The sequence below is a fragment of the Tamandua tetradactyla genome, chromosome 6 (assembly GCF_023851605.1).
Source record: "Tamandua tetradactyla isolate mTamTet1 chromosome 6, mTamTet1.pri, whole genome shotgun sequence".
NCBI classification, from domain to species: domain Eukaryota; kingdom Metazoa; phylum Chordata; class Mammalia; order Pilosa; family Myrmecophagidae; genus Tamandua; species Tamandua tetradactyla.
In genome coordinates, this window is record NC_135332.1 from 130,536,924 (window position 1) to 130,561,490 (window position 24,567).

The following is a 24,567-nucleotide window of genomic DNA, read 5'->3' on the forward strand; positions in this document are numbered from 1 at the left end:
CCCTGCCCGCTGAGCCACCGTGGCCCGCCCTCATGTAGTTTGTTTTAGTAGTCTGTCTCTAGACTTTAATAATACTTTGTGTCATTGACTCTTTTTTTGCTGTTTTATTTATTTATTTTTTTACATGGGCAGATACTGGGAATAGAACCCGGGTCCTCTGGCATGGTAGGCGAGCATTCTTGCCTGCTGAGCCACCGTGGCCCACTCTGTGTCATTGACTCTTGATTTAAAACATTGAATTGAAAACCAGCTTGCAACTTGCCAGATACCAAGCCATAGATAGTTATCTGACTTCAATTTCTTAGTTTTTGAAAAGGCGATAATGATGATCTTTACAACTATGCCAACTATTCTCCCCACCACCCAGTTCCCAGTTGGGTTTCATACACTGGGAGACCACCAGCAAGAAATCAAAGGACGGCAGGAGAGTGAGGTCAGAACAACGACTCCTCTCGCTCCTTTACTGTCTAGTGGTCAGTGTTGGCTATGTCTCTCTACCAAATGCTGTGGTAGCTCCGCTTCTACTAGCAACAGCCCTCTCAGTATTCCCAAGACTTCTCCTTTTCCCTGGCTCTGCATGTTTGGGGGTAACACATCCTGCTGCCAGCCTCCTCAGTGGCAGCTACCGGTCCTTTACCTCCTTGTTTGCTTTCCATAACCCTCCTTATACTTTTGCAGATAATCACTTTACTGAAATCCCCTCAATTATTCCTTTTGAGTGTGCATTCTTCTTTCTTCTTGATAAATATATGTATGAATCTATGTGAGTACATACAACATTTTTTAATTCCCTAGAATGGTATACCAGACCGCTATTACTTGGCTGCAAATTACTTTGTACCATATCCTGCCCACCAGCCTTGGCAAATGGTCTGTCTTTCTCTGATTGGGCTGCTGTACTTCATGTGTCTGTGCTAATGGTCTTCCCTCTACTATGAACATATCTCTTTCTGTCCATTTCCACTCTCCCCATGAAGCTTTTTATGATATACCAGATAAAAGCTCTGTAACTCTCTTTTTGAGCATCCATGTGTAGAACTTTTATTTAATTTTTTTCTCTTAGCTCCAGAATAGTCTATTTTATTTTCTTGGCCAAATGTTTCACTCTTGTTACTGACCTGAAATTGCCCTACAGGGTAGTGCCTTGCCCCCCCCCCCCCCCACCCCATTGTATATTCCATGCTGAGTGTGGTTTAAAGTAGGTTCTGAAAAAGTATGTGTAAAATAAATGTCTAGTTACTGTTGTTAAGAACTAATACAACCTCTGTTAGGATTGAAATTTTGTGGAAGAGATTGTAAGCTACAGTGATTCAGAAGTTATGTTTAGGGTGAAAAAATAGGTTCTTATGTGTTTTCTCTACTCTGATATGTTTTTCTAATTGAGTTGACACTTGTTTTTGTTAATACTGGATGCAATTCAAGAGGACTTAAACTAGATAGGGATTATCAGTTTGAGGAATCTCAAAGAGTTTTCCCCTCGTTTCTTGCTAGTATTGAGGGTGTTTGGGGAGTGGGTAGGGAGTAGGGAAAACTTTAATTATTGTACTTTTTTTTGCATGGGCAGGTGCCAAGAATTGAATCCGGGTCTCCAGCATGGCAGGCGAGAACTCTGCCTGCTAAGCCACCGTGGCCCGCCCTAATTATTGTGCTGATTTTGGTTAGTGGAAATTTGATTTTCCCTTTGGAGGCCACCCTAGAACAGAATAGGGCATGAGTAAATATTTATTGACTTGTATCAGACAAAGAGGGATTCAATCTTCTGGGAGGATTATTGCTTACAGAGTGAAAAATGAACCCCAAATAATTATTGGGAGGAAGGAACATTTTTTCATCCTATAACTGTAATGTTACAAGTTCAAAGGTATAATTAGACTGTATTATTCCATAGAAGAGAAAATAATAGCCAATACATATATGAAAAGATACTCAACTTCATATGTAGTCAGGGAAATATAAAAAATTAAAGCTACAGTTAGATACCAGGACACACCAACCAGTTTCAGAAAAGTTGTTTTAAAAGAGGGAAAACACAAAGTTTGCCAAGGATGTGGTGCAATGGGAGGCTCACACACTGTTGTTGGAGCAATAAATCCATACAATCACTTTGAAAAACAGTTGACATTGCTACTATAGTCAACCAGTCACATAATTATATTCCTCTCCTATGCATGTATTAGAGACCAGCTATTGGACATAGATACCAAGAGGCCTTTAAAAGATTGTTCACAATAGTTTTATACATGATAGAAATAATGGAAATTTTCTAAATGTTCACAAACAGTAGAATGGACATAAAGTGTGTCATATCCACAGAATGGAACGCTGTATTGTGGTAAATGAATGAGTCGACTACTATAGTAATCTATGCAGCTGAACCTCAGCAATATAATGTTAAATGTAAAACTCAAGTTGTGATTAATAACATACAGTATTTCATTTGCACCAAATCCAAAACGATTCACTTTTATGATAAAATGTAAAACAACAACAACAACAAATGTCCTGGAAATGTTCTGTTTCTTAAGGTGCACGATAAATATATGGGCATTCAGTTTATTTTATTATTATTGAAAACAAATATTTACATTGTATCTTGTATATCATTTACATATTACATAAAAGAGTTAAATTTTTAAGTAGAATACGTTAAAATAATTCTAATTTCATCTCAAGTAAAAAAAAGTTTATTAAAGATAAGATTAAATATTTTGGTAAAAAAAGAACTATTGGGAAAATGCCTTGATGCCCAGATGAAATGAAAAAAGTCTCTGTGTCTTGGACCAATTACTTTATGTGGCTTCTTTATATTATGGCCATACAGCTCATGAATCCTCTTATACTCTCTGTTTGCACAATGTGAGAGTGTTATATATAATTCTATTTTCTATTGGAGCTTATGCTTGTTATTTATGGTTCCTTTAATTGCTAATTTAGAGACGAGAAGCCACTTTTCACTAAAATTTACTTGAAGCCATTTATCTAATTTTCACAAAACCGATCTCTCCATTACCCTTCATATATTTAAGTATCCATGCCAATGGGTGAGCTCCTCCTTGAAGAAACAGCAGTGATATTAACAGCAATAAGAAATACTTTTAATCTTCTCTTCTAAAAATATAGATAAGTACAAGACAATCTAGAATATATATATTTGAAAAAATAATTTATCCTTAATCAAAATGACCAGTGATTTTTTATTGAAATTTGATTTATAAGATAGTGTGGATTTGGTATTCCTGTTAAATAACATGCTTTTTGTTGAAATTTTAAAGTATAGGCATAATAATCCCTATAACTCATTCTAATTTTTATGTTGGTAAAGGAATGCTTTTTATTCTAGTAAAATATGTTCTGATTAAAGTCATCTAGTAGCAAATGAATATTCTTTCTAGGCATATTGTGAAGTTCAATTTGTACAGTGAACATACTAAGTAATGAATCATGCAAACCATATAACTTTTCATCTTTTTTTTTCATTTGTAGAAATGTTAGGGTTATTTTTATGCCAGTTTAGGGATGTATCTCAGAATTATTGCAGGTTTGAATCAATAGTTAAATTTAATAAAATCAGATTAAAAATCAGATTATGTGTTCCCTTTGTAGTCTCCATTTTCCTTTTCAGTAATCACTAAAGAACAAGGTTATTTTTTCCCTTGTGTGTCTGTGATATCAGCAATGCATTTTCCTTAGTTTAAGTGCAAAAATGTATAATGAAACCAATTACAGTACATAGTACTTCCTGATTCCAAATGATTACTTGTACAGAAATATTTCTTAACTAATAGGTAGTTCAGAGAAGCTAGCTTTTTAATGTAGAAATAGATTTTATTCCAAGATGACACATCTCCATAGAGAAGATTCTGTATGATGTATGCCAAGGTGAAGCACAGCCTCAAAACCTGGCTTGGGCCTCCTGCCTTCAGCTTTGCAGTTTAAATGCTGTTTTCAGAGTAACGAGATGATCTAAGAGTAATGTGACATGTGAGATCCCTCCATTGGAGTTGAGAAATATAACAATTTATGGAGTTGAACAGAAAAAAATATTTTCAATTGAATTATTTTCTTACACTCAGAGAATAAACAATAACACAAATTACTCAATTTTCCCTAGTTATGTGATTTTCTTACTTATAGTTTTATTTACTTATTATTTTTGTTAATGGAAATAAGTTTTATTACATCAGATAATAAATACATACAAAGATGCAAACAGTTTTAGTCATTTTTTTCCAGACATTTTGATCAACTTACAGGAAACACAAGACTGAAGTCTACATAAAGTCTCAGTATGAAAATTTTGGGGGGAGTCCCTGTTAGGTATGATATGTTGCTCTTTCTTCTGTATTTATAACTTGTACACTTTTTAATTGACTTCAAAGCACTAATAGTCATGCAAATGCTTAAGCAAAAAAGAAGTTATGTTAAGCAGAATCCTCACTGTATTGCCAAACTTGGGACCATCTACTAAGTAAAGCATGCTATCAGTATGTACTAAGAGCAGAGTCCTTGGAGTTGTATTAGCTTATGAAAAGGAACAAAGCACAATTTAGGCAACATAAGTGTATTCAAAAAGGAAGATAAAAGTGAGATACTGGTATCTTACTTTCTGATTTCAAACACGTTTTGAGAAAGTATCAAAACTTGATCTAATCAAGGAATACCCCATTAACATGCTACAGTAAATTAAAATTAATATATGGGAGAGTTTATTTTAGAGATAAACTTTATTTTAATAGCCTTTTAACTGATTTCAGTGACTTATTAAGAGCCTAGAGGGATTGCTTACATGCTTTGGTTACACTTTACTGTGTTTTATGGGGCAAGTTATTTGCTATAGTGGTACTAAGGGATTTATGAAGATCTTGGATATAGAATAATAATAAAAGTTGACATGTTTTGAACTTTGCATCTGTTATTGATTTTAATAATCACAGTTCTACAGTTATTGGGAGTTATCTCCCCCATGTTAATAGATGAGGAAACTGGGGTTTTCTTTTAAATCTGGAACTCAAACTTAAGATGGGCTGCCAACAAAGCCTCTTTTCTCAAGTATGCAGTATATGTGCTCCTCAAAATTAGTGCTGCAAAACTTTTATGCGCATGCCCACACCCACCCACACATATGCACAGGGGTGGTTTGAGAGGCACTGAAAGTTGGTCAAAGCTTTGCAGAAAATGAAGAAGCATCAGCTATCTTTTTGGAATAGATTGTGGCTGTGCATGGTGCAGAGTGTGCGAAGATGTTGGCACTGCTCTGTGTGTGTTATACCTTCAAGTCTTTTCAAAGACTATGAAAGAGAGTCTTCATTGTACCTGGGTTTTAGATCATCACTGACTCTACTTTGATACCATTACTTTTTTTCTTACAGTGTTTTCTTTGGCTTTTATTTCTTATATTTCTCCCATATATACTGTTTCTCTCTAATTTCCAGAGTTCTAGGTTTCTTGTTGACTTGATTCTATTGATGGCAAAACAATTCTCTTATCACCCAGTTTTTTTTTAACCCAAGCTTTATTGAGATGTAATTTATATAAAAATAAAATTCACCCTTTTAAAATGTCCAGTTTGATGGATTTTTGAAAATCATGTAACCATGACTTCAACCAAGGGATAGAATATTTATTTTAGTCTAAAAGGGTTTCTTATCCCCTTGCAGCTGATCTCTCCCAACCCTTTGCTCCCTAGGCAACCACTGATCTGCTTTCTTTCATTAAAGTTTGGCCTTTATTAGAATTTCATATGTTTGGAATAATACAGCATGAAACTATTTGTGTTTGGCTTCTTGTACAATATTTTTTGCCATTTTTTAAAAATTAAAAAAAATTTTTTAAAAAATCCTAACTAGTATTCCATAATATGGATATTCTGCAATTTGTCCACTTGCCAGGTTATGATCATTTGAACTCCTTCCAGTTTTTGGCTATTGTGAATAACGCTTTTATAAATATTCACGTACAGTTTTATGTGGACATATGTTTGCATTTTTCAGGTAAGCATATAAGAGTGGGATTGCTGGGTCATAGCATGTTAAATGCTCAACTTTATAGGAAACTGACATCCTGTTTCCTAAATGTGCTGTACCAAGGTTCATTTTTATCAGCAATGTGTGAGAGTTCTGGTTGCTCACCACCGTTTCATTATTAAAGTCCTTACCAGCATTTGAAATTGTCAGTCTTTTTAATTATAGTCATTCTGGTGGATGAGTAACAGTTTTATTTTGCATTTCTTTGATGAGAAATTATGTTAAGTATCTTTTCATGTGCTTATTTTCCATTTGCTTATCTTTTATGTCCATTTTTTGATAGTTTGGTTGTTAGTTTTCTCATTATTGAGTCTTTTGAGATCTTTATGTAACCTGGAAACAAACCCTTTGTTATATATGTGTTTTGCAAATATTTTCTACCAATTTGTGGTCTGCTTTTTTATGTTCTCCACTATGTCTTTCAAAAAGCAAGAGTTTTAAATTGTTGCCAAGATTTTTTCTCATCTTTTATTCTGTAAGTTTTAAAGTTTTTGCTCTTACATGTAGGCCTGAGATCCATTTCATGTGATGGTTAATTTTTTTGTATGGCATGAGTTAACAATTACGATTTCTTTTATTTCCATACAAATGACCAGCATCATTTATTGCAAAGACTATTCTTTCCCCATTGAATTGCTTTGATATCTTGTCAAAAATCAATTGATCCTGTAAGTATTATCCATTTATAAATTCTTTCATATTGCAGTGATCGACATGTCTATTCCTACATCAATATCATATTATTGAGATTACTGTAGCTTTATATTAAGTCTTGAAATAAAGTGATGTGAGCTCTCCTGCTTTGTTCTTATTTTTTCAAAACTGTTTTTTCCTAGGTCTTTATCTTTTCCATATAAGTTTTAGAATAAGCTTGTTGATTTCTGCACAAAAAACCTGCTTGATTTGGATTGGAATTTTATTGATCAATAGATAGTTCGGGAAGAATTTGCATTTTATCAAAATTGAGTTTCCTAATCTATGAATTATTATCTCTCTATATTTATTTGGACTTAGTTAATATATTTTTGCAATATTTTGTACTTTTCAATACAGATTTTGCACATTTTTAAACATTACTTCTAAAAATTTTATTTTTTTGGTGTTCTTATAAGCGAATTTTAAAGTTCATTTTCTACTTGTGGATTGACAGTGTATAGAAACATCATTGTATTTCATTTAGTAAGCATACATACCATGCCCTAGATGAATTAACTTTTTAGTTCTGTTTTTTTTTTGTAGATTACTTAGGATTTTCTACAAACACAATTATGTCATCTAAGATAGCAGTTTTCTTATTCCTTTCCCAAACCAGGTAATCCAATAAATTTTAAATAAAAGAGGCCAGATCAGATAATTCTTGCTTTTTCTTGGTTGATCTTATAGAAAGCATTAAATTACTCACAATCGAGTATGTTATCTGTAAGTTTTTTGTAGATGCTCTTAGGTTGAAGAAATTCCTTTGTATTCTAGTTTTCTGAGATTTAAAAAAATCATAAATAGGTGTTGAGTTGTCAGATACTTCTTATGCATCTTTTGAAATCATTGTATGATTTTATTCTTTATTCCATTAATAAGTTTATTCCATTGATTTTCAGATATTAAATCAACCTTGCAACTGCCAGTAAACCCTGTTTGGTTACAATGTGCTACATCTTTTACATATTCTTGGATTTAATTTGCATATTTTATTAAGGATCTGCAGTTTCCTTTTTTTTGTAATCACTTCTTTATTTTTCCGAGTTTTAGTATTAAAGAAATTCTAGGTTTATAAAATGAGTTGGGAAGGGTTCCCCTTTCTACTTTCTGAAAGACTTTGTGTAGGATTGGTATTGTTTGTTTCTTAAATGTTTGGTATAATTTGCTGGTGAAGATATCTGAGCCTGATGTTTCCTTTAGTTGTGATTTTAATTTATGATGTCAATTTCTTTAATTTGATACAGGACTATTTAAAATTTCTATTTCTTCTCTGTCAGTTCTTTTTAATTTGTGATTTATAAGGAGTTTGTCTTTGAAATTCAAATTGTAACAATAATAGGCATTGTATTTTTTTCTTTCTTTCTTTTTTTTTGTGTGTGTGGGCAGGCACTAGAAAACGAACCCAGGTCTCTGGCATGGCAGGTGAGAACTCTGCCACTGAGCCACCGTCACACTGCCCAATGTATTTGTATCTTCATGTATTGTTTACTAACCATGGGAGCTGATATTTCATTCCAAAATTAGTAATTTGTATCTTCTCTCCTTTTTTTTCTTGATTGTTCTAGCTAGAGGTTTATCAATTTCAGAACCAGAAAATGTGCTAAGATATAGGATATAATTATGTGTTTATTTGAAGATGAGGTGAAAAAGCAGATGTGTTGTCCAGTTCTGTGGAAATTTTTAATGTGACTTAGTAGTCAGAAAAAAGCAAGTAAAAGTGTAAATATATGCTTATTTCTTTTGATAAGTTCTGTGAATAAAATGAACAGGGCACTTTGATAGAAAATTACAGAGGTACAAAGTAGGGGCTGTTAGATATGTATGGTAATCCTGGAAAGAGGCCTTTTAGACATAGTAGTAATTAAGCTAAGCTGAAACCAGAAGAATGACAAAGAATCTGCCTTGCGAATAGTGACAGGATAGTTGTTCCAGACAGAGGGAACAACTTACAAGGGGTTCTTGAGGTGAGAAAGTTTAGCGTTCAAGTAACTGGAATGAGGTTGGTAGGGCTTGGTGGAGAATTAAGAACAAAATAAATTGTGAAGAATTAGGCAGCACAAGCAGGGATTTGTGAGTCTTTGCAGCAAACACGGTGAATTAATGGATAGGAAGGTAGGCATACATAAATCAATATTTACAGAACTGTTGATAAGCTCTACAAAAAGCATAAATTTAGGGGTTGGCAAACTTTTACTTTGAATGTACAGATAATAAATAATTGAGGCTTTTTTAGGACATATAGTCTCTGCTGCAACTACTCAACTGTGTGCTTTAGTGCAGAAAACAGCCATAGAAAATAGAGGAATGAACAAAATCTTTATAAGAGTGGGCAGTGGGACATATTTGTCCTGCAGGTCATACTTTTCTGACCCCTAGCATAAAGAGATTTCTGTCTCTAATTCCGATTTGGAAAAGAATCACAGAGTTGGGATTTCTGTGGGTTTTTGAGTTAGTTTTCTTACTAAAAAAATATATAGGGGAATTAGTATTCCAGATAGAGAAAAGCACAGGAAAGTGAAAGGGAATATACTTTTGCTGGAAGGGAACAGAATGTGACATATTTGGGCAACAGTGTGTGTGTGTGTGAGTCTTTGTGTAGGTGCTATGTTTGTGTGTGTTGTGTGTGTTTGTGGGGTGTGTGGGATGTGCATGTGTTTATGTGGTATGTATGTATGTGGTCTGTATATAAACGTGTATGTATGTGTGTGGGGGGAGGGTATGCAGGTGTGTTTGTATATGTGTTGTGTGAGGCAAACAAAGTGAAATGATAGAAAATGAGACTGGTGATGTAGAAGTTCTGAAAAATGTGCGAAGATGCTTGGAGTTAACTGACAAGCCATGAAATATTTCATTACCATGCTTATGTTTAGATGGTATGTGACATTAGTGTGAAAAACAAATTGTAGGTGGAAAAAAGTAGAAGTATTTTTCTTGTCAATAACTCCTGATAGCTTCCTTTTTCTTATCCAATACATCTAAACTCCTGTTGCTATTGAGGCTCCTCCATGATCTCTACCCATACTTCTTGTCTAATTTTATTTGTCCTCATGGTCCCAACTAGAACTTCCTCAGACTGATTCCTACATGGTAACTTGGCTTCTATTCCCTACAGACCCAATTGTCCTTATCATTTTCTATTCGGGAAGCATTTCTAGAGGCTTCCTAAGCTGATTATCTCCCCTTGACCCTACTTTGTTGATGTAACACACACTTTGAGCACATTACCCAATGCATTCCTTTTGCATGTGTCTGTGTTACATGTATCTCACCCAGCATTATAACCTCCTGAAGATGAGAAATCACATTTTCCTATAAAATACTTACCTTAATGCAAAGAATGCTCTAAAGCTCAATAAACACAATGGTTATAAATATCAGTAACATGGAAAATTCTACCTGAGCACAAGCTAATGTAAAAATTAGTTTATAAAACAAATATATGATTTCTAAAACATTCTTCACATTGCTTTTTTAATATTCGTTCATGAGTTATTTGTACCTTAAAACAATTATAGTAGTACACAATATTTATAAAGTTTTATACCTTCTGCTGTTAATTTTTAAAACTAGCACATTTTCTTACCTTGGGCAGGAAGAAATGTTCTGCCATAAGTAATTAGTTATGATGCTAAGACTGGGAGTAGATATGGAGCAGCATAGTGGAATGTCACAAAGTTGAATTTAAACTTTCACTCAATACAATGAGCTTTAGAGCCTAGTCAATTATGTGTTCTCTTCTGAACTCTTGTGGAAAGACTTACTGTTTTACAATAATACAAAGCCATAGCTGAAATATTCATCCTAGGACCATAACTTACTTTATACCTTTAATGGAATACATGCTGTAATTAATAGCCATGAGCCATTTTCTTTCCTTTTTGAGGATTAAAGTGCTGAATTAAGAGGAGCCTGGGGCTTGTGTGACTGAACTGAGACAGCAGGTGTTTTCTTTCTTTCTTTTCCCTTGTTAAAGAAGTTGTGGTTTACAGAATAATCATGTATGAAATATAGGATCCCCATACACCATCTATTATTTGGGATTCTCATTTGGGGATCTTTTTTTTTTCGCATGGGCAGGCAGTGGGAATCAAACCCAGGTCTCTGGCATGGCAGGTGAAAATTCTGCCACTGAGCCACCATCACATCACCCTCATACACCACCTATTATTAACACCTTGCATTGGTATGGAACATTTGTTACAGTTGATAGCACATTTTAAAAATTGCACTATTAAACTACAGTTCATGGTTTAATTTAGGGGTCACCGTGTAGTATATATTCCATGGATTTAAAAAATTTTATTCTGTTACCACATTCACAATTTAACAGTTCCCCTTTTAATCACATTCAGATGTATATTCCAGTGCTTTTAATTATGTTCACAATGTTGTGCAACCCTCACCACCATCCATTACCAAAACATTTCCATCATTCCAATGCAGAACTCTGTACCATTTAAGCCTTAATTTTCCATTCCCTATTCCCCACTCCATCCCCTGGTAACCTGTATTCTAGTTTCTGACTCTAAGTTTGCTTATTCTATTTACTTCAAATCAGTGAGATCATACAGCAGATGTTTTGTAATGTGTCCTCTATTGCTTTGAAGTTTTGGAAGAGTCATAACTAAGATGGTGTTTCAGTTTGCTAAAGCTGCTGGAATAAAAAATATCAGAAATGGATTGGCTTTTACAAAGGGGATTTAGTGAGTTACAAGTTACAATGCTAAGGTCTTAAAAATGTCCAAAGTAAGACACCAAAAAGAGGACACCTTCTCTGAGGAAAGGCTGCTGGCATCCTGGGTTCTTTTGTCACATGGAAAGCACATGGCGACGTCTGCTGGTCCTTCTCTGTGGGCGTTTTCTTTCTGTTTTAGCTTCTCTTGGCTCTGAGCTCCACCAAGAATGTTTCTCCCTTAAAAGACTCCAGCAAGCAGATTAAGACCTACCTTGAATGGGTGGGGTCACATCTTCATGGAATGAACCCAAATCAAGAGGTCCCACTCAACAATAGGACTGCCCCCTACAAGATTGGATTAAAAGAACATTGGCTTTTCGGGGATACATAACAGATTCAAAGCAGCACAGATGTTAACAGTTATTATTTCAGCTTAGTTAAATTCCTGAGTCCACGTTTTCCTTCAGACCACAGGGTGGCTAGTTATTTGGTAAGTCTTAATCTTTCTCGATGGAATGATAGGTTGTCCTTGCCTTACAATGTTGCTTCTGTAGTACAAGCAGATGCTACCATAAGGTGCACTTCAGAGGAAAACTGGAATAGTAAAGTTTAAAGTTCTTTATTGCATATATCCTTTGCCTCAAGTGCTGAGAGGGAGCCAGAATGCACACAGGATTCCCTTCCTAGGCACCCTCATTGCAAAACAAATGTAAATATATTTCACAAAATACTGAATAGATATGCCGCCTACCCCATGCTTGATTTTACATTTGCAGTGTTCTAAACCCTTTGAATGAATTGGGAATGTTGTATATTTTTAGAACAACTCAGCCCTAAAATAATTTATATAATCTCATTATGCCTAAAGTTGGGTAAATGATAAGACCTTCCTTATATTGCTGGTGTGAAGATAAAGTAACACTTGAAAAAGTGTTTGGCTCATGGGAGATATTCAATAAATATATAGTTACTATGCTGGAGAACTTATTACTGTTGCTTGTATAATTGAACAACATTTTGGCTGGTGTAAAATTTGGGGGTTTCATTTTTTTTTTTTCAGCATGGGCAGGCACTGGGAATCGAACCCGGGTCTCCGGCATGGCAGATGAGAACTCTACCACTGAGCCACTGTGGACCACCCCATTTATTTTCTCTTGTAGAATATTTTAAATGTTGCTCCATGATTTTATGGCATATGGCATATTTGTTACTTTGTAAAAAATCTATTTTACCCTGTTCATTTTTCTCCTCTGTAGATAATTTTCTCTTTCTGCTTATACTCCTGAAAAATTCTTCTTTATCTTTGAGGTTCATTAATTTGACTAGTACATGCTGCAATACTGGGCACTTTATAAATCAATTTTTCCTGTAATCTACTGTTCTTTCAATTTTCATATCTTGTCTTCAATACTTTTCCTCTTCCATTTGAGTTCTCCATTTATGAACACCAATTATCCTTTTATTGGATAGTCCTTACATTCTTTTATATGTCATCCTCTTTTTGACATCTTTAATATTTTTGCTTTCCATCTATATTCACTGTAATTTTGTCTAAGTGTTTCATGCTGTTATTCAATTTTTAGCTATGTCTGTTCTGTTTTTTAATGTTTCTATTTTATTTTTGTAGTTGTTGATTTTTGTTTGTTTTCTTGGGTGCGTAATCCCCCCACCTTATTCCTTTTTTATAGACTAATGCCTTATGACATTGTACTCTAGTCTAAATTAATAATTAGGACTGTTCTTCTATTTTGTCTTATGTTTTCTTTGTGGTTTCGTATCTCAAATATTTTTAGGTTTCACATTTCCTTCATCTTTTTTTTTTATGACAAAGTTAGCTTTTAATATCAACAGAAATAATGGCCAAGAGTCAACATTATGTAGGTTGTTAAGTGCTAAACTGTAAAAAACAAGAAATCAGCTCTGATGAAATTCATTTCTTCTTCCCTTTCAAAAGCTTGGCGAATAAAACTGGGTGTATTTGTTCCTTTGCCAGTCCTCTGACAGTGAAAAGTCTTGCTGCCCGCTCCTGCAGGTGCCCCCACATTTCAGTCCAAGGGCCATCAGTTCGGACTTGAGCTTATCTAAACCCAGCAACTCCGTTTCTGCAACAGAGCTGAATGTCAGTAAATCTATAGTTTCCTGACCAATATCTGAGTTTGATTGGCTGTCTTCCAGTTTGGCCATAGGGATGTTTTTCCTATATTCTCCAGGTGCTACCTTGTTAACTCATTCCCCATCAATCATTTCTTTTGTCTCTTCCTCTCCATTCAGTCTGGCCCAAATTGCTTCATTTTCCATAGATTCTTTACTCTCTGTCTCCTTTTTCTCTTGGTTCGCCTCTGTTTCTATAGCTATCTTCCTTTCTGTCTGTTCCTCAATAGATGTCTCATCCAGCTTAGCATACAAGCCTTTTGACATACCAACCCTGGAGTCAGCCACTGGGGTCTGTAGTTTTTCTGTTGATCCAGAGTCTGTACTCAGTATTCTAGCCCTTTGAGAGCTGTTGGGAAATACAACTTCCATTCCAACACCTTCACTGCCATTTTTAGGAAACTGGAAACTCGTTCCTGAAGTACTAGGTGCTTCTTCACTGTCATCATCTGAGCTCTCAGAACAGGAACCTTCTGCATTTGCTAGTCCTTCCATGCCCAACAAAAAGCATTTCCTTTTCCCTGAACTGACCCCTCTGCTTATTTTCAATTTATTCAGCTGTTTCCGATTCTCACTGATTTCTGCAGACACCACCTTGCTGGAGGCAACCTGCATACCTTTGAGGACAAAATCCTCGAGACGCTCAGCCATTTCATGGCACTGCCGCTGGTAGTCAGGGCTGGTGAAGCAATGTTTGGGTTCTGCAAGCTTCGGCTCCAGACGCTTTGGCTCCTTTTCAGCCTCTCACTCACCTTGTTGTTTTACCCATTCAGCTATTGCTTTTACGTGATTGACATCTCGTAGCCTCCTTCCACTAAGATCACGGCTAGCTTCTAGATTGGTTGTCTTCTCAATCTGAGCACCGCATGCTCGGAGCATAGATCCAAACCCTCCTTTTCCACCACAAAGTCTGCTTTTTATAGTTCCAGAAGATAAAAAGCTCCACGCTGCACTGCGTCGTCGATGCTAATGAGTGCTCCATTGCATTTTACAGAGAAATATTCCATCGGAGCACCTGACCTAGGCAGTGGTGGTGGAGAACGTCCCACACGGTGCACTGGCCATAGTACAGCGCACCGCCTTGCGCCCAAAGCCGGGTCGAGAAGCGCTTCCTTGATCTTTTGGAGGAAAATACGGATTCTACACTATTTGTATAGGTGCCACGTTGTTTCTTTCCTCTTGATCAAGTGAGGGCAGCATGGATAAGGTAGCGTGTATTTATGCTCTGATAGAGTCTGGGTGACCCTTTGCTTTTTTACACTGCATCTGACGTCAGGTATTTGTTCAATGAACCAAAGTTTAAGAGCTGGCTGTTATGTTTCTCTTCACTTTTTCTGAAGCCTGAGGGCACAGCGCGAAGAGGGAAGCGCCTGCTTGAGGGAACGACCGGTTTTTGTTTTTGCTGGAATAATTCAATTTGTTGTATCCTCTGAAATTCTTTTTAAGGTTTTTCACTGGAGTTCAGTTGGGGGTCTAGTTCCCGTTCCCATTGTGGAGCATATCAAGATTGTTTTTAATCCCCCCCAACTTGTGTTTCAACTCAATGGATGTCCTTGGAGACGTTACTTCTTTAAGAAGTCAGCTCCACTCTTCATTTCTTTGTTTTAGCTATTTTTCCCAGCAGTCGTTTCTAGATATCCTTTACTAAAAAAAGGAAAAGAAGATGACAATTGAGTTTGCTTTTATCAGTATTGGAAGGAAAGAGAAAATTATCCAGATTTTGTTAATTTGCTGATCTTGCTACTGGAGGGTAGATTGACAGGAAACTCTAGCATGTGGCATTGCATTCCACTCTGTTCCAGAAACGTCATTTAATTTGTTGCAAATTCACAAATGAATTATTTAGGCCTTAAGATTCTTAGACTCTTGTTCTCTCATACTCCACATCTTAATCCAACAGGAAAAATTGTTGAGACTATCTTCAGAACAGACTAGGTGCAGGATGCAATCCAAACACTTCTTACTACCTCCTCTCACAGCAAATCTGTTCAGAGCCAACACCATCCCTTATGTGTTTTATTTTCATAGCCTCCTGACTGGTCTACCTGCTTCTTTCCTTGTGACTCTAGAGTCCATTCTTAACATAGTAACCAGCATGGTCCTTAAAAAATGTAAATCACAGCATGTTTGTCCTCTGCTTCAAATTCCAGCAGAATTAAAGTCAGAGTCCTTTCAAGAGCCCACAAAGTGGTGTTTATTCCTCCCTTGTTGCTTCAAACCTTATCTCCTTGCAATAACTCCATTGCTTACTCTATCTTAGCCACACGGCCTCCTATTTCTAAAAAATTCAGATGTATTTTCTCTTTTACTTTGATTCTCAACTTTCCTGAAACTTCTCCTCTCAGGTATCTTCATGCTTGCTCCTCAATAAATCCTTTGCCAAATGTCACCTTTTCAGTGTGGTCTACTCTGTCACCCAATTTAAAGTGGCAAACACTCGCCCCCATTTCCATATTCTTCATCCCCCTTACTCTGATTTGTTTTTTCTTTTTCCATATCACTTATTACCATCTAACATACTATGTTATTTATTTACTTATTCTTTGTCTCTTCTTTCTAAAAAGAAACACAAGTGCCTAGGTCTATCTCATTTACTATTATATTCCAAATGCCAAGAAAAGTGAGTGGCATGTATTGTGTGTGCCAAAAGATATTTATTGATTATTGCAAGTGACATTTGATTATTGTGTTAATTTGCAATCCCTTGTTTACTACTGAGATTGAGCATCTCTTATATGTTCATTGTCTATCGAGGCTTCTTATTAAAACTGATTATTTTCTTTATCATTTTTCTGTTGCTACTTATCTTTTTGTTTGCTCTGTGGGAGTTCTTTTTCTAGTCTGGAAGCTATTGTTTGGATGTTCATATGCATGATCAATATGCTTTCACAGTCCATGATTTGACTTGCACATTGTTTGGTTAAAACAAGCCTTAAAATTTCATACGGTTGAATATTGCAGTATATCTTTTAGGTTTGTCTTTTGTGTCTTCCATATGAAATTCCTTTTCCAAAATCATAAAGGGAATCTTTATTTTATCCTAAGTCTTAAGAGTTTAACTCTCTATATCCAAGAACAAATAGCTGTAGTTATTTTGCATATGAGGTAACCAGTTTTTCAGTTTTCCATCCTGACATTTTAGGGATTCACTGCATTATTTATTTGCAATTCTTTGTGATATGTTATTGTTTTATTTTATCTTCATAATGTTTATTTGTTCTATCTACTTCCTTTTTTTGGCTTAAGGTATTACAGCTGCATATATAATGTCAATCATTCTCAGGCCATATTCTGCACAATGGAAATGAATTTTTTGTACTGTAGGCTATTTTAAAAACAAAATTATTATTCTTTAACCCAGTAATTTATAATTTTAAATTTAGTTGTTTTGGGCCTGAAATGGATTCTATTTTTCTACTTAGGTCTTAAGCCTTTAGGAATCTTAAAATTACTCCACAGGAATTTCAAAATTACTCCACCCCAAACAAAATAAAACAAGACAAAAAAATAAGCAAACAGAAAATCCCCACAAAAAATAGTTTAGAAGAAAAAGAAGGATGTCCTATTACGTATATAGATTGAAAAATAATAAAAATGTTATTAAAATTGTCACAGCTATAATACATTTCAAAAGTAATCTGTACTTAGGATTTTAGGCTTTGTATCATACAAATCCACCCAATTTCCAACTTATATTATACTTTTCTTAGCTTTGGGCTTGAATTATATTTGAAAATCCTTGGGTTTTGTCTAAAGAAATGATAACACATGAGGGCTTTTAAAAATTTGTTTCCAGAATTCTGTAAATTATTTATATATTTTTAAGTAAAAGATAAAATTAAAAAAATCTATCTGAGCTACCAGTAACCTCAAATTTTTTTTTTAATGATGTATCTTAACTTTAAAGAACGGTAGTTACTCTGTGAATTTTTTTTTTGCTACAATTTCAAATTGAATACTCATTCTTAGATAGCGTTTAAAAATTAAAAAATAAAACCCCTTCTTTGTGGAATAATATTGTCGGTCTTGGTCAGTATTGTGGGGGGATTGAAAAATTCCAGAAGCAGTTTAAAATATAAAGCAAAAATGTGAGAATTCTGTGGTCAAATTCATTTTTTGGAATGCTGGATGAAATCATTCCACTTTTTCCTTTCTGCAAGCTTTCTCAAGGTTTTTTTTTTTTTTTTTTTTTTTTTTTTTAACATGGGCAGGGACCGGGAATCGAACCCAGGTCCTCAAGCATGGCAGGCAAGCACTCTTACCTGCTGAGCCACCGTGGCCCTTTCTCAAGGTTTTGAACACACAGATATGTATTATGAATGAAAACATTAGAGGGGAAGGATGTGAAGGATTATATGAAAGATTTTTCAAACTTGATAACCTAGAGAACCTACCCCATCCCCATCCCCTCAAGGGACGTCTCATCTCTTTAGTGTTTCTTCAGCACACCTTGGGAAGACAGGTCTAGTGTTTATCAAGTAGCTTCAGCGTATCTTGCTTGAAAGTCAATGATTTTTTTTGGGTGTTGTTTGTAAAGATTCCTTTCCTGGGGCACAGTATTGTAAAGATCTGCCTGTTCTATCTTGGCAAAGGTTGGAAGAAAATGGAAGACTATGATGCTTCATATAATTCTTATGTATCTCTCCGTATGGAAAGTGTGCATTCTTGATGCCGTTCATTGATTCTGCTGAGAATAAAAGTAGCCTGTTCTCTTAATGCTTTTAATCAAAAAGGAAAGTGATCATTAGCCCATCACCGATAACCATCTCAGCCCCAGGAGAGATGATGAGAACCTGAGATTCAGACTCCTTTTTTCACTGTAAGCATTTACCAGGTCATGTCCAAGAAATTTGGCTGCGGGTACAGCTCTCTCTCTTCATCTTCCCTTTTGAAAGGAGTCCCGACCTGTTTGAGTGTTTGAAAAGAAAAGGAGATACTTTAACAGCAGGGATCTGAAGAAATGGTATGGAAAACATTGCTTGACAGTAACATGTGTAAAAGTGATGGGAGGTGTTTTAAAATGCTTCGTGATTGTTGCATGCTCTGTGGCGCTTGGTCTTTAAAGATATTTGTTTCACAGCTGTTAAAAAGAATAATTAATTGAAAAGGAGGAGTGATTACTGAAATCACTCCTAAATCCTAAAACACCTAGATTATCAGGTTATGAAATTATTTGTCACTGTATCATGCTAATGATGAAATGGAGGTAGAGGAACAAGGAAGGACTAATAAGGAAGGAGTTGGGCAGATCTACTATAAATCCCCGTTCTGCCGCTTAATTCATGTGTAAGTGTGATTTTGGGAGAGTTTATTAAACACTGAGTTCTGGAGAATTTATTTGTTAAGAAGATAACAGAATCTTGCCAAACAGGAAAGCAGAAATCACTTTATCAGGAAAACAGAAATCACTTTATTTAAAAAAAAAAGAGAGAGGGGATTGAAACTAGGGAATTGGTTATATAACAAGTCCCAGATGGGAGGAGAAGTCAAACAAGGAAAAGTAAAGCAACCCAGAAATTACAACAGGAAGCGTCGACTGGGAAGGATAGAGTTGGAAATGAACCCGGGTCACCGAGTAGGAATGCTGTCAGTGGGCCCGATGGGATGACACAAAGCCCAGGAGATGGTGCCAAGGCACAACACGGGGCGAAATAATCTGGTTTTTCCTTTCTGCCTGCCCACCAATCTCTTGGTAGTGCTTCCCCACTGCCACACCCAGCCAGAAGCCAGCTGATAGAGGGCAGCGTACAAGAAACACAAGGAAGAGATCTAGTAATAAGTAGGCCAAGAGTTGACAGAAATACATGTGGATTAAATGTGGTGCTTTATATAAAACATCTATTTATTCTCTGCAATAGTAGATGATCAATAACACTGTTAGTGCAATGTATGCAAATTAATACATTTTCTTCTTTGTGTTTGCTTGGATCAACTTTAAATGAGTTAAATGATATAGTTTATTGTATTACTAAGTTAATAAATGTAATTTACTAAATGAGTTAAATGAATATGACTTATAAAATTTCTCATTGTAAGTTTAAATATGGACATTTTCTATTACTCATTATTGCTTCTAGTCTTAATTTTGCTCTTAGTCAATTCTACTTTTTTGTAAATTATAATTCATCTCAAAAATTCATGTAAGTTTATTCCTAACTTACAAAGTAAAGAATCAAAGTACTTACTTTACCAAATTTATTTAAAGATTCAACACTTAGAGGACTCATCCATATACTCTATCAACATCACCCTAGGATGGGCAGCCACTAGAACTTTCTAGCAGAAAAATACCCTGTTGCAGAAGGGCAGGGAAGAAGGAACCTAAAATTAATTCAAATAATGATGAATTGTCTTTACATTATTTAAGTAAGGCTGCTCTTTGTTAATCACTCCACCCTCAATACAAGCCCTTTGAAAGTCAAGCCTTGTTACTTTTTGAATTTTGATACATTAAAATAAAGAAATACATTAAAATAAGAACCAGAGTGTTTTTTTTAAGGTGATAAAATGGAATAATCTGTTGCATTTGAACAGGCATCACCAAAATTATCTTGAACAATCCTAATGGAGACATATTCTGAAATACATATTATAAGTTTTTTGCATGACTTAATTCAAATAAAGTTATTTGTAGAAAGATTTAAAGATATTTGCACATCTTAAGTATTGATAAAGTCCTAGGTCACCAAGAGCTATACACTGTGATGACAAGATACAAGATTTGAAATGATTAATTTAATTTAATGTTGCTTTTAGTTCTACCAGAGTTGAACTTCTGACTATTGTTACTCATGTCATAAAGGAAATACTAACTTCTTAATTTTATCCTGGTTCTTAGTACTTCTTCTTGATTATTTATTGAGGAATGCATATACATTTCTCTTAACCTGGTATCTTACTGGCACCCTAGTTCCTACAGGCACCTTTTTGGAGTTGAGGTCTAAATTAAAGACAGGACTGAGAAACCTGCTCCAGGCTACTCTTTTCCTTAAATTCCATCTGGATGCTGATTCACTGTTTTCACTTCAAGGCTCTGAATTGAGGAAAAGGAACGTCCTTCTCCTTTATGCTCTACCTTGTCTCTGTCCCTTAGCCCTACCTTGGTTCTAGCTGAGCTTTCGGGAAGGCAGTGATATTTCTAAAATATGAGGCACCACTAGGCTCATTTTCCCATAATTAGACAAAATATAAAATGAATGCATTAAGGAGACAACTTTAACCTCCCTTTCTTTTTGCCTTAGATGTTTTGATTTCTGTTTTGGGAGCGCTAAAGTTCTTTAAGTTTCTGTCTATGTCTGGGCTCTCTTTCCTGCAAGATGTGAAGACTGTAGAGGTGGGAATAGAAGCAGGTAGCAATAAACTTGCAGGGTTCTATGCCAGTTACTAAAGCTATGAGCTGGAATATAACACAGCTTTGCCCTTAAGGGTTTATAGCTAAGAACAGATAATCACAAACATAGATATCAACTCATGGATTCTTAAAATTGGAACGGAATCTAGACCGATAGGTTCTATCACCAGTCCCATGCTGAAATAGTTTTAAATAGCAATAATAATGATGATAACAAAAGCCACAAAAATAATAAAATAGAGTCTCACAATTTGCAGTAATGATGTTCTATGAAGTGGCAGCAAACACTGAATTAGTGAATATTGAACTTTTCCTCCTAATGGAAATACAAGGTTAAGTTCCTGTGAGCCTCTGGTCACAACATTTTCATTAATCGACTAATATATTACATTGTTTTGTGTATATTTCTTTTTAAAAACACCTTATTTAATATATAATGTTGATTCATTAATATTGAACTCATGGCCAACAGCACTATAATTCATGCTTGAATAAAGCTTATTTAACAAACATATTTTCTCTGTAAGGTCTGCCACAGCCTTTTTTTGTGCCTAGGAATTGTAGACAGTACAACACCATGGTAGGGGCCATTTGAAAAGAAAAACCACCAAAGAAAGCAAGAAAAAAAAAAGTGAAAAACATGGCACCAGATTTTCCAAAGAAAAGACTATTGTTTACAGTTTGAGTGCTGAAACAAGAAGGCAGAGCATTGCCTTGTTCCACTTTGGCTGGAAATGTGTGTGTTGGACGACTCAGATTTTTTACCACCCTAAGTATGTCTGCACATTGTCCATGAAAGTCCACGAAAGCACCATGAATATTGATTTTGGGATCACAAATAAACTTTATCCAGTAGGCACCTTCTCAAATGCAGAATCTATGTATGATGATGACCCATTATCCTTGTTTTAATGAAAATTATTAGTTTCAGTACTAAAAAAATTGGATATAAGATTATATTGGATTATATTGGCAAATCACACATCCCCTTTGATTATGATTTCTTTTGCAAGGAATGGAATTATTAATTTTTCTTTTTGAAAAGCTCAAATGATATGTTTTGAAATTGTTTGGAAACTGTATAGTTCAAGTTAGATGTAATGCACATGACTATAAAGCAAGAACAGAATCTAACTATAAGTTAAATGTAAACATTATGATTTTCTTGTATTATTACCTAATTCAACATTGCATATGTGATTAAAAGTTTATATTATTATTGATTTTCCTAAATTTATTTTTCCCATTTCCATCTTTTTGTGCTATAGAGAATGCAGGAATATTAGCCAAATAGGGGAATTGGAAAATATTTACTTAAATCTGTAAATAGTTTTTTTTTCCTTTTTTTCAGCTAACTTATACTTTTATACTCTGTGATTTAATTTTAAGTTGGTTTATGTTTTATATCTTTTGTGTGTAAAAAATATCTTTTGAGCTTTCAGGACTAGATTTCAGCAGCTGATACATGTTCTTGGCCCTTTGTGAAATGGTAACTTCATTTTTCTGCCGTGATCTAAGTTATTTTTGTCTCTTTTCCTGGGTTGCTGATGATATTTCATCACATGAGGAAGTGGTTTCCAACGTGACATTAGTTTTTTCTTAGCAGGTAAAATGTAATTACCTCTTGCTGTGCTTCAGTAGAATGAAAACATTTTATTACTGAAAAAATATATTTTGAATAATCTCAATATTTCCTTAAAAATTGCAAAGGCATGCTTAAATATGCCTATTGAGATATTTGTGGTAAAACAATATTTTTGCTAGCTTTATAATTCATTTATTAAATTTCCCAATGTCTAGATAAGATATAGAGCAAATAATTTACCAAATCTTCTTCCTGTAATGGAAATTTCTCATATAGCCTTAAAATAACTCTAAAAACATAATTTGTGCATAGATATTCTTAAATGATATTTTAAGTGAGGGATAAGGAAAGAACTAATTCTAATAAATTAAAATTTTGTTCTACATGGTTATGTTGTTTCTATCTAACTTTGACATTTTGCATTAGCTTTTAGAATTTTGTGTAGATAGACTACCTTGATGAGATGGAGTAAATTCTCATACCTTTTACCAGTTTGAAATGTACATCATTAATTTTCTTTGTTTTTTAAAATGTCAATTCAGGACTATTAGGTCCTAGATCAACTCCCAGTTGTTATTATTATTTTAGATTTCATTTTTTATACATGTATTTAATTTGTTTCTGAACATATTGTTTGATATTCTCTTAGGTTTTCTTTTTACATGCTTAATTTAGTTTTAGAAACATTGCATATAGAAATCTAGAGGTGAATGTCACTGTGTTGGTGTTTCTAAAATGTTTTATTCATTAATTATTTTCCTTAACCATAACCTTTGTATTTTCTTAGTTTTAAAAGTTCTTTCTGCAGCATTTGTCCGGGAAGATATTTTAGATATGCTGGCGTTTATTTTTAATGTATATCTTAATACTTATTACTGACAAGTCAAATGTATCCCAGCCTCTAGTCCCTGCTGAGAGAAATGTTTTGCCACAACTAAAAGTCTGAGAAGAAAAGCAGAAATCATCAGGGAGTTAACTTGAAGCATGAAAGACCAACAGGAAATGAAATTGAATTAATGTTAGCCAATAGTGGTAATTAAGAAAGAACGGGCTTGTGCCAAATTGTTCCCTAAGCTTATTTGGGGAACCAGTATTTCCTTGCTTTACCAAACAACCTTTGTTCATCTTCCTTATAAACAAAATGTCCCATTCATACTGTCAAAATGTTTTGCTTGGATGCAAAAAAGTGTTTTTGTGTTCACATTTTAAGTAAACTTACAAAGCCATTTTTAGTAGTTCTTTTAGAAATTCAGTCTGACAATCTTTGTTTTTTAATTGAGGTATTTATTTTATTTCCTATTGAATGGAATTGATATATTTGGGTTGAAATCTACTATAAAACTCTTGGTTTTCTGTTTGAACCACTTGTTACTGTTATTCTTTTTCTCCCTCATTAGCTGGTTAGTCAAATATTCTTTCATTTACTCCCTAGAAAGTACTACATTCATGCTTGATTTACGAACGTCTGCATAAGTCAATACTTTTACACATCCAGAAAATTGAAATGACCTTAGAATAATTTAACATTGTTTAGCTCCCTTTGCCTTTTGTTCTCTTCTGCCATTTATTTTAGTCCTACATATATTTTCAAATCCCAAAAACATTATTTCTATTATTTTGTACAGTCACTATTCATTTTTATTTTTCAATATATTTACCTTTTATGGTATTTTTTCATTCCTCCCTTCATCTCTGTGTCTTAACCTAGAAGCATTTTTCTTTGGCTCAAAAACTCCTTTTCTTTCAAGTTCAGATCTGCTAGATATAAACTCTCTTGGCTTTTCTTTCTCTGAAGCATCTTCATTTACCCTCATTTCTAGAGGATATTTTCACTGGCTAGAAAATTCTAAGTTGTAGTTATTTCCTTTAAGCATGTTAAAGATGTCTTTCTACTGTTTTCATGCTTCCTTTTGTTGTTGTGACGAGAAGTCAGCTCTTAGTCTCATTAGTCTATTTGAAGAAGATATGCCCACGTCTTATTCTAGCTGCTTTTAAGTTTTCTCTCTTATTTTTGATTTTTGACTTTTTTTGGTAATGTACATGACTTGTAGTTTTCTTAGTATGGATTTTGGGGATGTATAAAATG

General features: G+C 34.6%; 1 protein-coding gene and 1 pseudogene across 18 annotated transcripts in view; one reads left to right on the plus strand and one right to left on the minus strand.

Annotated features, from left to right (window-relative positions):
• CNBD1 (cyclic nucleotide binding domain containing 1) overlaps positions 1-24,567 on the plus strand; it is a 662,225-nt gene that overhangs the window by 72,435 nt on the left and 565,223 nt on the right. The window lies entirely within an intron of this gene.
• LOC143685726 (splicing regulator SDE2 pseudogene) overlaps positions 13,325-24,567 on the minus strand; it is a 131,177-nt pseudogene continuing 119,934 nt past the window's right edge.